This window comes from Tinamus guttatus, unplaced genomic scaffold (assembly GCF_059628265.1).
Source record: "Tinamus guttatus ecotype Peru unplaced genomic scaffold, ASM5962826v1 Tinamus_guttatus_pri_ptg000237l, whole genome shotgun sequence".
NCBI classification, from domain to species: Eukaryota; Metazoa; Chordata; class Aves; order Tinamiformes; family Tinamidae; genus Tinamus; species Tinamus guttatus.
Genome location: NW_028288771.1, coordinates 416,591 through 428,434, shown reverse-complemented (window position 1 = coordinate 428,434; position 11,844 = coordinate 416,591).

The following is an 11,844-nucleotide window of genomic DNA, read 5'->3' as shown; positions in this document are numbered from 1 at the left end:
TAAATGAGGAGGAAAATACCTCACAAGACTACCTAAACTGGAGAGAGTCCAGCGCAGGGCTACAAGGATGATCAGGGGCCTGGAACATCTGCCCTATGAGGAGAGGCTGAGGGAGCTGGGCCTGTTCAGCCTGGAGAAGAGAAGGCTGAGAGGGGATCTAATCAGTGTATATAAATACCTCAAGGGAGGGAGTGCAGAGGACGGGGATGGTCTCTTTTCAGTGGTGGCCACTGATAGGACTAGAGGAAATGGCCGGAAACTGAAACATCAAAAATTCCATAGGAACTTAAGGAAAAATTTCTTAACAGTGAGGGTGACAGAGCACTGGAACAGGCTGCCCAGAGAGGTTGTGGAGTCTCCTTCTCTGGAGATCTTCAAAACCCGCTTGGATGCAGTCCTGTGCCACGTGCTTTAGGTGTCCCTGCGTATGCAGGGGGGTTGGACTAGATGATCTCTAGAGGTCCCTTCCAACCCTAAGCATTCTATGATTCTATGATTCTATGAAACCCTACTGTATTATGAGTATTATGGTTATTGTGGTAGAGTAAATAAAACATAACATCTTAATGTAAACGGACCTGACAGCAGCTTTTCCTGCTGCGCACTGTTCCGTGTGTTGACTCCTCGAGGGCACGGAGGCCGTGTCCGCGGTGCAGAGGGCGCGTGCGGGGTGCGTGGGAAGGCCCGTCGTGTCCTGCGCGCGGCGCGGCCGCCCCGAGTGCAGGCACGGCCGGGGCCAGGAAGCACCGCGGGGCGCCGAGAGGCAGGAGGAGGCTGCATCACCAGTTTGCCGGCAGCCCATGGCTCACACCAGAAACACCTGCTGTTCTGCAAGGGGCACGGTAAGGCAGAAGTAATAACATTTCTTTAGTAAGTACATGTGGCCGGTGCAGGGGGAAGGCTCACTGTGGTTTACAGTCGCAGTTCAGCTACTCCGGTGTCAGGTACGGAAATGCGGCGTGCAGGAAAGCGTTGTTCGGAATCACTGCCCTGCTCCTGGGTCGCAGTGCCGCCCTCAAACCAGGGAGGGTGAATCCTGCATCGTGTCCGTCCCTGCTACTAGTAAATGAACATACGCCCTGCATCCTGCCTGCAAACGAACGGGATCAGAGAGGCTGCTCCTCATTCAGCGGGGTTTGTCATTAGATCACACAAAGTAGTTTCCAGGTCACTTACAGAAAATGAGTGTGTGTTTTTAATTAGTGCTTTCCAAGGCAGAGTGATCTATGTACACCCTGGTCATGAATCCAACAGAGGCATGTGGCATGCAAAGAAATCGAAGACCAAGCCTTGCTTTGTAACTTGCTTTGTAATTAAATTTATTCTTTATGTTGGTTTAAACCATATCATCATCACAGCTGTGGCATATCTGCAAAAACTTGTTTTTGTTTTTGTTTTTTGTTTCTGACTAAGAAGAAAGCAATGGATCCAAAAGCCACTAGACTAAATATATCTCCTGGGCATGATGAGAGAGATGAAAGGGGTCAGATGACATGTAAGCAGCTCTTACTCAGAAGTGCTTAACAGCAAGAGGCACCACGTCCCTGCTGCATAGTCTGCGTCTTTGCAGCCTCGTCTCCCATTAGCATTTGCTTTGCCCCAGCACTTAAACCCCAGCTCCTCCTGGGCTCTTGCTGTGTGCCTGACGGAGCCCCAAGGTTCTCTGTGCCCAAGGCAGTGGCTCCTGCTGCAGCGAGGCCTCAGTCGGCCCCACTGTGCCTGCTCCGGCCCGTGGAAAGGGCATTATCCCATTACTCGCCATGGCTGATCCAGGTGGCAGGGCGGGAACACCCTCTGGTGCTTCCTGCCTCTGCAGCGAGTGCTCACAGACAGGGATTAAAAAAAGGGGGCAATGGAGGGGTTCCTTCGTGTGCGGACACGCTTCTCCTGGTGTTCCTGCCTGCCTTTGAGAAAGCTCCTATGCCCTGGGAGCGGGCAAGGGGCTGCTTTGCTCACTCGCAGTCTTTCCAAAGTGTCTTTCCTGCCAAGGGCCCCTGACACGTGGCCAGGATTGCATCAGAGCTTGTGGAAATACTTCTAGCTAAAGCAAACATTGAAGCCAACTTCTACAAAAGCCTTTGTTTGTCAGGTTTTTATTGGAGGCAGAAGCTATTTCTGGAGATGTCCGTGTCCCCTGTTCCTGCTGAGCAGCCGTGTTTCCCTCCCGGGCCAGCGCGCTGACCTGGCGGGGCGCAGGAGAGGAGGCCTTGGCGGGGCCTGCGGGGGGCTGCGTGAGGCGCTCGGGAGGCCGCTCCCTCAGCGCCACAGCGCAGAGCCCGGTGCCGACCCGCCGATATGCGCATTGCTGTGAGAATACTCTGGATTAGAGGTTAAAAAAACGGAACCTGTGACAGGAGGGTGGCTAAGGCACTATCAGCCATCCTGGGAATGGTTACAAAACTGACAAAATATTCTGCAAATAAAAGGCGTCGGCCTTGGAAAAACTTGCTGCGCAGTCACCAGCAGCCTCCTGACCAAGGGACGGGCTGAGGCTTTGAGCCGTGGCCTGGGGCTCCTTTCTCTCTGTACCAAACATGAAGTTGTTCCAGCTGCTGAACACTTAGTTTTGTTTATTGTTTCCCACTGTCTTCTACAGTGCTTAGTTTTCTGAGTTAGCTTAGAGAGAGCTAAACATGGCGCTTACTCGGGATACAGGCAGTAATGCAAACTGCTCCTCTGGTCCAGCCGTTTCTCGAGCAGCTGGCAGAACTGAACTGCCTCTCGTAACCAATGCAAATCCAGCTCCACCAGAGCCTGGTGGACAGGACTCTCCTGCAGTCCCTGCAAGGACCCGGGCTGGATATGGAGAAGGGTTTGATCTTATTTCTCAGGTCCATTCAATTCTTGTTTGCCAGGGCCTGGCTGACCCTTTGGCCACGTCCCAGTTGCACAGCAAGTAGCACAGAGCATTTGCCCAACCTTGGGCTGCCACTTAAAACTGTCTCTGCTCTCTGCAGAATGTGCTGGGGGAGGCCTCTCACGGGGAAGTGACCTCTCTGTGTTTGCCATTTTTGCTGTTTCAACACCTAATATCTATTGTCTTCCCTCCTCCTACACGTTTTATTTAAATAGGCTTCACGTGTATGAGAGACAGGAGCACATCTGGCTTCCCAGATTTCAAACTGTCCCTGAGGTTCAGTGGACTTAAAACTGGCGGGATGATTTTCAGATGTGGCAATTTCTGACATAGGCAAAGCTAGGAAGCTTGGGAAATCAGTTGCTCCTGCAGGAGCACTAGCTTTTTTTGACCCTAGCTCTAATTTCAGTCCCCAGTGTCTGAACACTGCACCTTTGCTGCTGCAGCAACACCTAATACTAAGTAAGCCCCAACTGTCTGGCAAGACAGAGAGGTCGCTGATTTTACCTATTTCCTTATTTTTCACATTCCCATCTGCTTGTGGCACGCAGCCCCCTTACAATGACAGAAATATCCTGAGACAGCTCCAAAGGCTGAATAAAATCTCTGGTCCTCACTTATTACTTGTGCTGCCACCCTCATCTCTTGACCTGGTAGTCCAGGACAGCCCTTGGCTGTGTCAAATACCACCTCTCTCCCCTCAGGAATAACACAGGGTCACTGCTGGAAAACAGGAGATGACAGAGTGAGAACCTGAATTGGACTGCACTATTACACTGCAGCTATGGCTATAAACCCATTTTTACTCTAACATGATATGGACAACATCCCTAACTTCATCAACAGTTTAGACACTAGAGGAGGAAGGACATCCTCACAATTAAATGTGCGTCAGATAAAAACCAAGTGGTAAAAGCAGTTTAATGACCTGCCACCACACCCGCCTTGATGGACAACAGGGCACGCCAGGAGGCGGCGGCTGTTGCCAAAGCTAGTGCAGACCCAGGCCGAACTACAGAAACGGGCACATCTTCGCTGGGGTTTGTAAGTATTGAGGAATGTCCTCAGCCATGGGGAATAATCCAGAGTCACAAATGCTAATCAGATTTGCAAAGGAGATGCACACGTCTTCTGTATTAACTAATTCTGCTGTACTGACACTGAAACACAGACTTTCCTGCCGAGAAAGACAGGAAATGTGCAGTTACTAACAACAGGAGAAAGAATCATAGAATCATAATGCTTGGAAAAGACCCTTAGGATCATAAAGTCCACCGTAAGCCCCCCACCACCGTGCCTGCTAAACCATGTCCCTAAGTGCCTCATCTACAAGTGTGACAAGAATTCCCAGAAATTGGTGGTTGTTTTGGATGTAGGCTTAATAAAATGCAACAAGACAAATCTCCTCTATCACAGAATGAAGAAAAAGAGAGAGAAGAGTACAGGATTCCTGGAAGGGGAATGACCATTATCCACATTTTGATATAGAATAGGTAGCAGAATTTTTTTTTCCAGTTCTCAATTAATTTTAATAATTTATATAGTTCAGATTTAATCAAAACATGAAGCTATATTAACATGTTAACACAATAGTTTTCTTACATAATAAGCTCCTTGTTATGAGAGGGCTGCATATTTGTCAGGATTTGCAGATGGTCTCTCCCCTTGCAAAACCTGCAGCATTGCCCTATCTCTTGTCAGACTGGAGTGACAGGCCATGCTCTTGGACAACATTTCTGATGAGCAATTCGAGGAAAATTTTTTAACATTTGTGTTTCAGAATATGGCCTACTTACACAATAACTTCCTAGACTCCATTTTCCAGGTTCAAAATAGACAAATGAATTTACTGGGCAGATTTTTACCTGAAAGTTGCAGAACGACTTTAAAAATATCTTCTTTTTGCAATTGAAATGGATGTACATGTTGTTTTGATTTCAGCCACAGAGGTTTGAACTTACAGCTTCTTAAAATGATCATCAGCAGTGTTTGCACACTTTGTTTTTTGTAGTTCATCTCACCTGGATAAGCACATGGAGTTGGACACAGATAACAGTGGTAAACGGAGAGGCAGAGAAACTTAGGCCCTTGGACAGTGCCAAAGAGCACGTCTGCAGTTCAGCTCTCCTGAGGTACTGCTACAAACTGAACCCTACTCTTCAGCCTGTGGAAAATCTGGCCCTGGGTGTGCTCTAAATTAGTAGTGGGGCTGAAGTGGTAAAAGAAATCTCAGTAGGTTGTAGTATGAACCCCATGCTTCATACTTATTGAGTATGAGTAGATCAACAAGTCTGTAGAAACCAGTCAGGGCAGCTAGCCTTCATTCACCTTCATCTGTAAAGCAGAAGTCATGACCCTGCTGTCATAGATACTCTAGGTTTGCATAACTCTAGGAGTTGTAATCCTGGGTTGACAGTGCATCAAAGGAGCTTCTTATATCCATTTTTGAAACCACTTTTCTAATGACAGAAATTACCTGTATATTATTTTGCTTACCAGTCAAAGCAACAGTTGGAAGAGGTCTCTGTCAGCAGCTTCTGCAAATAGAGAGATGCCCCAAAGGTCAGGTTTCTCCTTTGGGAAAAACCTTTCTGTCAGAGATTTCATGCAAACCACATCCTAGAGACAGTGACTAGAAATGGAAGTGCTAAACATTGCTGAAAACAAGTGGGCTTCAGCATTTCTTGCATGGAAACCAGCCTCACTTCTGGGAACAAAAAGAGTGCTGCCACTGAATGATGCAGGCATGTTCCCAGATTGCTCAACGAAGTGATGCTCAGCTTCGTGCGGGCACAAATCTGAGCTTGAGAAACCCTTGTATTACAAAACCTATTCCAGAGCTCGTGGTTGGAGTGTGGAAGATGCTTTAAATCAACAAACCACAAGAAAAGCATGAAACAGGTATCACTCTCCTCTTCAACCGACGGGAGGGCGAACCTGACGCGCTGTTTGCTTCTGCCTGCCGCTAGGGTCGCAGAAGTCCAAGGAGTCACAGTCACGGTGCGCAGCCGAACCGCGCGGGGGTCGGCAGCGCGGCTGGACCGGCAGCCCCGAGCGACCCCGTCCCCGCGAGGAGGCCGCGCGCTCGGCTGGCCCGCTTGGCTGGCCCGCGGCGCCGCCTGCACTGCCCCCTGCTCGGGCCTGCGCTGCCCTCCGCTTCGGCCTGCGCTGCCCCCCGCTCGGGCCTGCGCTGCCCTCCGTTCGGGCCTGCGCTGCCCTCCGCTTCGGCCCGCGCTGCCCTCCGCTTCGGCCCGCGCTGCCCCCCGCTCGGGCCTGCGCTGCCCTCCGTTCGGGCCTGCGCTGCCCTCCACTTCGGCCCGCGCTGCCCTCCGCTTCGGCCCGCGCTGCCCTCCGCTTCGGCCCGCGCTGCCCCCCGCTCGGGCCCGCGCTGCCCTCCGCTTCGGCCTGCACTGCCCCCTGCTCGGGCCTGCGCTGCCCTCCGCTTCGGCCTGCGCTGCCCCCCGTTCGGGCCTGCGCTGCCCTCCGCTTCGGCCTGCACTGCCCCCTGCTCGGGCCTGCGCTGCCCTCCGCTTCGGCCTGCGCTGCCCCCCGTTCGGGCCTGCGCTGCCCTCCGCTTCGGCCCGCGCTGCCCTCCGCTTCGGCCCGCGCTGCCCCCCGCTCGGGCCTGCGCTGCCCTCCGTTCGGGCCTGCGCTGCCCTCCACTTCGGCCCGCGCTGCCCTCCACTTTGGCCCGCGCTGCCCTCCGCTTCGGCCCGCGCTGCCCCCCGCTCGGGCCCGCGCTGCCCTCCGTTCGGGCCTGCGCTGCCCTCCGTTCGGGCCTGCGCTGCCCTCCGCTTCGGCCCGCGCTGCCCTCCGTTCGGGCCTGCGCTGCCCTCCGTTCGGGCCCGCGCTGCCCCCTCTCGGGCCTGCGCTGCCCTCCACTTCGGCCTGCGCTGCCCTCCGCTTCGGCCCGCGCTGCCCTCCGCTCGGGCCCGCGCTGCCCCCCGTTCAGGCCTGCGCTGCCCCCCGTTCAGGCCTGCGCTGCCCTCCGCTCGGGCCCGCGCTGCCCCCCGTTCGGGCCCGCGCTGCCCCCCGTTCGGGCCCGCGCTGCCCCCCGTTCGGGCCTGCGCGGCCTCCCCTCCTCGCGCGGGGCCGCGCCGCGGAGCTCTCCGTCCTGCGCTGGCTCCAAGCGGCAGAGCAGGCTCAGCGAGGGATTGCGGAGGAGCTGCAGAAGCGTGGAAGATTAGGAGATTTAAATATTCCTGGCACAGGGGAACCCGCAAAGCGAGGCAGAATTTCTCCCAGTCTCTGTCACTTATGTCTTTGCCTGGTATCTATGAGGGATTTTCTACAGAGTTTTCTTAGCTGTCGTAGTAAGAAAGAGGAGAATAATGTTAATTGCACAGTTAATTGCACTGAGTCCCAGCTGGGTGAGTGATTTACCACCGAATGAATCACCGAAGGGCTGAGGCGGGAAGGGGCCTCTGCAGGAGGAAGGGATCCCCACAGCCTTCCTGGGCACCCTGTGCCAGGGCTCTGTCACTCCCAGTCGAGAGGTTTTTCCTCAAATTCAGATGGAATTTCCTGTGCTTTAGTGTGTGGCCATTGCCTCCTGTCCAGCTTGTCCAACACTGCTTGAGTTGCAGACCCCCTTACAAAGATGTTCTCCCTGGTTTGCTAAGTACAAACAAACATGGGTACTTAAGGAAATGAAAACATCGCAAGTAACTGGATTTCTGTGTATTCCTTCTTTACAGCTGTACCATACTCCCAAAAGAAAAGTGGTAAAGCAGGTTCCTTTTCACACTTGCCTTAAAAAGCGGTTTTGCAGATAACCTCTTTGCAAGGCAGTTTGCAACCATTAATATTATCTGGGATGAAAGTTTCATACTCGAAGTCTTGAAAATTCTCTCTTTCTGTGAGCATTTCCAAGTTCTGGGCTTTAATTTGGACTAGGGAGCACACATTAAAACCTCTGTTAATTCACCAGCCTAAATGTCCACAAAGCTCCTTTACGGGGCTGTGTGACCTGCTACTGCTGCTGTCTGCTTCAAGCTCCCTCCGGCTCCTTTGCTGTTGCTTGCTTGCCAGCTCCAGCAGCTGTGAGCAACATTTGCTCCTGACTCTGCGCAAGCAAGGAGATACAGCCCATCCTATCGGATACTAATTTGGCTACAGTGACTCACCTGCTTCCATGATTTCCAGGCTAATTGCTACAACATTCTCTAGTTCCCAACATGATCCCTGGGCTCCACAGAAAATTTTAATTAACAACGTTCTAGTCAAAGATACAGGTGACATGACTCCTTAAGTGTAATAAATCAAATAATCTCAAGTCCCAAGACCTTTAATGAGTGGGAATACCTTCAAAACGATCCCTTCCCTGCTCCTTTTGCGGATACGTACCTTCGGAACAACGACACCATCCCTCTTACAGGTTCAAGGGAGTCAGAGCGGGTTCTGCCCTGCCACTCAGGAGCAGCGTTTGGCACCGCCTCTCACAGGCAGCTTCCTTCTGAGTAAAATTCAACACCCGGTCTTTGCTTTTCCTTTTCCACAATAATTAAAGCTTTAGCAGCAGTTGACACTGCTCAGCTCTTTCTAGATTTTTTTTCCACATTTGCAACCAACAATAAGTTAGTACTAAAGAAGATGGCAATGCTGTAAGATTGGGGATAGCAGGATATGTTGGTATGTCCCCAGGGGTTCACCCATCTCTTTGCTGTGTGCTTCAGTCTGCTACGTGTATTTTTGGCTTACTGGCCCTCTGGATAGGGGGTGTCCGAGGGAGACTCATTCACTTCTAGTGGGCAGCAGCGACAATAATGATTCAAGTTTCCTTCTTTGCAGACAGGCTACAACAGCAGATTTTGCAACACAATGAGCAGCTCCAAAAAAGCAAAACAGTGACTCAGAGAGTCACACACATGATCCTGTAGCAGAATAGCGCAGCCAAATGCAAGAGCCCTCCCCTTCTTTCCCATGTTCCTCCAACAAAAGTTTTGAAAAGCAAAAACTGCACCACCCCAGCCACATGCCGGTGTCTCATGCTGCCCATTGCTCATTCATGCAAATTCTTTAACTTTGCAGCGTAACGTTGCTCCCTGCCTCCTAAACTGCTGATACGCAGCAAAGTAAAATGACACGCAGGACCCCTCCTCATGCCAGCTCGAGAAGGTAGCGCTCTTCTCTGTGCAGGGCTCCTGGCTGGACCCTGGGTGCACAGTCCCACCTGCCCCGTCCCAAAGAGGGCTGCAGTTTCAAGGCACATCCAGTGAACGAGTAACGCAGTTGGATTCTGAAAAACGGCCTTGAAACACGTGCGTTTGAGATCAGGACCGCACCGGGGTGTCCTGTCTGGTGTGGAGAGCGCTACGTCAGCATGGTGCACGCAAACCTAGTGCAGCTTCACAGATCCCCTGGCCCTGAGGTGGCATTCGCTGTGCCCGTGAAGTTATTATTAACCGTGCAGCCTTACGCAGAAATACCACCTCTCCGTGTGGACCCCAGCACCTGTAACCGCAGGGTCTGCCCGGCAGGGCTATGGCCTGTGGAAAGCAGGTGGTTCAGGAGTATTAAAAAATGATTTTCTTCCTCTTTTCCACCTACCACTGCTTCGCCTTCTGAGCCAGGCAGAAACTGAAAGGACAGAAGAGTGAATCTGCAGTCCTGCTTCCTGGCCTTTGTGACCCCCTGGACTGAGCGTAACAATTAACTAAAGCCTTTCACAGAAATGAACGGAAATAATTTTTAAAAAAATTTAAAAAGATGAATTGAGAGCGTACAAAATGCTTTCAAGTTACGTTTAAATAAGATGCTGCACTGTTCCATCTCATCTGGCCGAACGGAAGGCTTCATCCCACAAACACTTGTCTTGTGTTTTTTCTGGAGCTCAGCTGTGACATGGACATGACTTTGCTTGTGGCTGGCAAGGCCGCGCGGCGCCGCCGCGGCAGCCCCGGGCTGTGCTCGGCGGGGAGGCTGCGCGTGGGGACGCAGCGGGCGCAGGCCCCTCGTGCCGCGCGGCGGCCGGCGTGGTGCGACGCTGCCTCCCTCTCCGCAGGGACCTCGCCAAGGGGGAGCTCCCGCTCTGTCGCCCATCTCGGGCACCAAGACATTTCTAAACCCCCCCAGTTTCACAACTCTTTCTCAATCATTTGAATCACGAGAATCCTAAAACTTGCGGCCATCTCCAGCCTATGTTAACTGAGGGGGAGAACAATAATCTTCGCCCTCCTCCCCACAGACTCCCCTCTGCTTGCCCTTCCTTTCTGGCCCTATCACTTTGCATGAAGACAGCGATCTTGTGTCTTCCAAACATGTAATTCAGGTCAGCAGTAAAAAAAAAACAGTAAAAATAGCATCAGGAAGCATGCTTACTTACTGCATATATCCTTGTCCAGAAATTTGCTTCAGAACTGAAATCCATATGCCATCAAACACACATTTCTAAACAGGAAAAGTATCTGTAATGTGTCTGGGACTTAAGTGTGTGTTGTGAGCATGGGCGTTTTCTGTATTATTGAGAACAAAATTAAAATTGGAGCTAGTCTGCTTTATCCTAAAACTGTATTTCAAAAGCTGTACTCCTAAACTGGGAAAAATGGAAAGAAGTTTGAGGAGCATAATCCCCTAATGGAGCATGTTAGTATCCTGCTACACTCACTTCACCAGATGCAGTGACTGTGATTAGCATGTTCCTTGTACCAGCAATACAAAATTTACAAATCTGCAATTTCAAAATCATCTAAGGCTTCGACTTTCTCAATATCTGCAGTAAGTCCAGATCAATGCATTTTGAATATGTGTCTTAAAATTCTGGAGTAAAGATCTATTCTTTGTTGTATTCACAAAATGAAACAGAAAATCAGAGTGAAATGACTGAAGAGTGGGAGAGACTTTCCTAAGCATTTTATGTCCAAGTTGCAATTTAGGAGAATTTTCTTTTTTTTTTTGGGGGGGGGGGGGGGAGAAGGATGTCAGCAATGCTGTGCATGATTTGTAGGAAAGCAATCCAGTGTAGGAAAGCAATCGTGTGACTGTGATTCACTTTCCCGAACCTAACGCCATGAAAACTGGAATGACGCAATAAGCAGTTTCTGCTCTTCAAAGACCCATCGCAGTATCCACAAAGTGAAGTGATACCCCAGCGGCTGCATTATACAGTAAACGGAAGCAGAGCACTGCCAAGGAATAATGTGCTGTTGCCAAGAAGGAAAAAGAAAAAAAGGAGCAAGCCGAAATTTGGGAAGTTAGCCATGCATCTTCAATGTGCATAAAGCATCCGGAGTGCAGGGCAGCTGAGGGGCTACCTGGTACCTTTACAGCTCCACCGAAAACACTCCGTAATGGTACCTTGCTGAATTAAATCCCAAGGATAACGAACAAGGCCAGCAGCCTTGCACAAGGCAAACGCCTCAGATTAGTCCCTGGATCTCTCAGAACCTGTGGTACCAAGTCAGAATCCTCTGCATGTGCAGCTTCACTGCAGGTAACCCTGACACTAGGCTTACCTACAGAAGGAAGCAGATAGATAAAGAGGAAACTCAGATACAAGAAACTTTATTGTGATCCTGTATTATGATATGAAAAACTTCTTCCACTTAGTACAACTCCTGAATGAGCATATAGGCAGAAGGCGAGAAATGAGCGGCAAATATTCCCGAGGTGGGCTGCAGAAAATGGGGCTTGTCAGTGGGCAACTTTCTGAAACAAGGAGATTCTGAACTCGGCAGGTGACAGCAGAGACACCTCAGGGTGAAAGTTAATAGCTCTTACTGCAGACTAGGCTTTTAAGAAGCACCTGACAAAGGCAGCCCAGCGATGCCGGGGGAGGGATTTAATAAAGATAATGTGCACGAAGAAAGGACACAGGAAACGGTGACTCCCAGCTCCCCCAAGAGCTTTGTGGTGTACAGAGGGAGGCTGCATGAGGCACTTCAGCAAAGGAAGACAAGAGATTAAAAAGCAGCAGCAACACAGACTGACGATGAGCAGACTCAGACTTCGTGATGAGAAGATGCTTGATATGAAGAACAGCTACTACA